Source organism: Primulina huaijiensis, chromosome 9 (assembly GCF_012295235.1).
Source record: "Primulina huaijiensis isolate GDHJ02 chromosome 9, ASM1229523v2, whole genome shotgun sequence".
In the NCBI taxonomy this organism is placed as follows: domain Eukaryota; kingdom Viridiplantae; phylum Streptophyta; class Magnoliopsida; order Lamiales; family Gesneriaceae; genus Primulina; species Primulina huaijiensis.
Genome location: NC_133314.1, coordinates 20,300,103 through 20,303,285, shown reverse-complemented (window position 1 = coordinate 20,303,285; position 3,183 = coordinate 20,300,103).

The following is a 3,183-nucleotide window of genomic DNA, read 5'->3' as shown; positions in this document are numbered from 1 at the left end:
TATATATATTCCCAAATATTGGTTACAAGTATAAATACGCTAATTTAGTTTTGTTGGATTATTTTGGTTTTATTTACTTTTTGAACTAGGTTTTTTTGTTTAACCGAATTTTTATTAATCCCTCATTTTTGGTAATATTGTGTTTACATTATTAGTTTATTTCATATTTTATTACGACATATATATTGAAAGTTGATATATGTGCACGAATTGTAATCCAAGGATTATTGGTAATTAAAGAAATAAATAATTCGCCAATCAGTTTAGCTCCATATATATCTTAAGTACAATATCAAAATAACATAATAAAAATACAAATTTAACAACTACCCTTGTGACAAAATTAATTTATCAATAATATCATAAGGCAATCTAGGGTATCCCAATTATTTGAAGGAACTTTCTTGATTTAAGCTCTGTAATCGTCCTTTCCAACCTCTATAAATACTCAGATATGCTCTGCGGTTTGATTTATTAATTCACATCTTATTTGCACTGAGCAACTAGTCTCTCCCACTATATATCAGATGGAATATCCAAGAATTGTCCCCGAGGAAAGCTCAAATGCCTACAAATTCATACTGAGAGTTCCGAATGCAGGGACATTGAACAGACGCAGCGCGAAGGTGAGAGTGGTCGACGAGAATCATCTGCGCATTACGGTGAAGAGAAGATGGTTTCCCAATGGAACACAACAAGATATCACGTCGGATTATATGACTCCCCTCCATGGCGTCCCCCATGCTTCCATACATCAAATGTTTGTTCAGTATTCTGATGATGGGGTTGTTACAGTCAATTTCCCAAAGGAGCCACTCTTATTTACATGATTATATATTACTGTGTAAGCACACACACATCAATATGTGTATGTGTGTGTCTATCTATCAGTCTATCTATATTCTTTTCATTGATCATTATTATTATAGAATTAATGATGATTATTCAAGTGTTTATTATGACTAATTGGCACATGATGCATTAATTTGATTTGTTTTATATTTATATAAGGATAAATATTACCTAAATGCAAATTTACAGATGAAAAATTATTGATCAGTCAAATTATACAAAAAAATTTGTTGATTTATTTCCGTTTGATGCAGTACTGATTGCAGATTAATCACTATCTTGGAATTATATATATTAAATACAGCAGCTTTCATAAAATTTCCATGCGTACGTTACCATAAATTCATGATATATATATATAGATATATATAAAATATATTAAACATCTTTGGTTCGGACTATGTAATGATTGTATTGTTGCCATAATCATTGCATAATCCGAACCAAAGATGTTTAACATATTTCATCCCTCCAGGCTGGATGAATAGTTCCACCTGTTTACTTACGATTTCCCTACTACAAAAACCCCCCATAAACAAGAAACCAAAAACTCTGGGAAAAAAAAAAGTAAACATGTCATCCAAAAGCTTGATTGTTCCTCTGGTTTTAGCCATAACCCTTCATGGCCTCTCCATGCAAGCAACATTTCAGGCTACAATCGACGCTGATGTGGGCGGGAAGGTTGTACTGGTAAAAATTACCGACGTTATGCCTCAAACCCGTTTTCCCCATATCTCCATGAAAATATTCAAGTTGGCGACGGAGATTTCGCTCCACCTATTTCATTCAGAGGCGGCCAAGAATATCAGATGAAAGCTAGCGAAAACAATACTTACAAAGCCGTGGCTTTTTTTGGCCCGGAGTATTCTGTGTTTGATCCGTACGTGCCGACGCTGGATAAAGGCCGAGCAGCCGTGTATTGGAAAATGGACGGTAAGGGGTTTTCCAAAAGCTATGATGGTTTTAATTGGGAGTTTAATTCTTCTTGGGCAATTGGTGGCCAGTGATTTATTGTAATATTACGGGGAAAAATATGTGTTCATTATAATTGCATCGAAAATTGGGTGTTTCAGAATTATTAATCTGTGTGAAATTTGTAGTCGATTGATCCCAAAAATATAATTTTCCCGTATGTCTATTTTTTCTTTTGTTGCCAACTAATTTAATTTAACTTTTTCCAATTTTAGTTTTTTTATTAATCTGTGTGAAATTCAGAAGTATTAATCTGTGGGAAATTGCTGAATTGGCGATGTCAGCACAAAATGACTAAAACTGAAAAAAAAATGCACAAATTAGTGTACTGAGATCATAAATCGATAAAAAAAAAAAAATGAAATTGTGTGAGTTGCATGCATGACGAAAATATAATTTCCCCAATTGTTGGAACAGAGGGAAATTACATAATACTTTAATTTTAAATATAATAAAAGGGAAATTGATGATGAATAAATAAATAAATTATTCTTCACGATAGAATATTAAATTTTGTGTAGTTATAGATTTTTTAAAAAGCTAAATAACAATGGAGTAGGTCTTTTGTGATATAGGTCGATCTGATTTATATATATAGTGAAAAGTAATACTTTTGATATAAAAATTAATATTTTTTTATGAGGAAAGTTGAATCGAAAATCATTCACATAAAATTGATCTATAAGACTATCTGATAGAAGTTTTAATGATAACGAGTATGTCTCTTTGAGACGATGCAAGACAGATCGATCTAGTTCATATTTGAAGGACATATACAATAATAATTTGTCATTGATTGATCAAGTTGAATCGAAAATTCATCTCATGAAATTGATCTATACATGATACATGTACGTGGTAGAATATATTTTCTGTAAATAAAAGTGTATATAGATTTCATAAAATTTTCATTCATACGATACAAAATAGAAGCACATAACAAGAATATTTTAAAACTTAATCACCGGCATAAACTACTAATTTCTTTATTAAAAAATAGAGTAAAATAAAGGGTTAGAAGGGTTTATTACTGACTGAAATTTGTTACCATAAATTCATGAACCTATATATTTATATTATTGTCATATCATGATTATATAATCCGAGCCAAAGATTTTTAATATATTTCATCCCTCCAGGCTCCATGAATGATTCCACCTATTTAATTCCTTAGGTTTCCCAACTACAAAAACCCATAAACAAGAAACCAAAAACTCAGGGAAACAAGTAAACATGTCATCCAAAAGCTTGATCGTTCCTCTGGTTTTAGCCATAACCCTTCATGGCCTCTCTATGCAAGCGACCTCTCAGGCCACCGTCGACGACGACGCTGGCGGCAAGTGTGTACTGGTTCACATT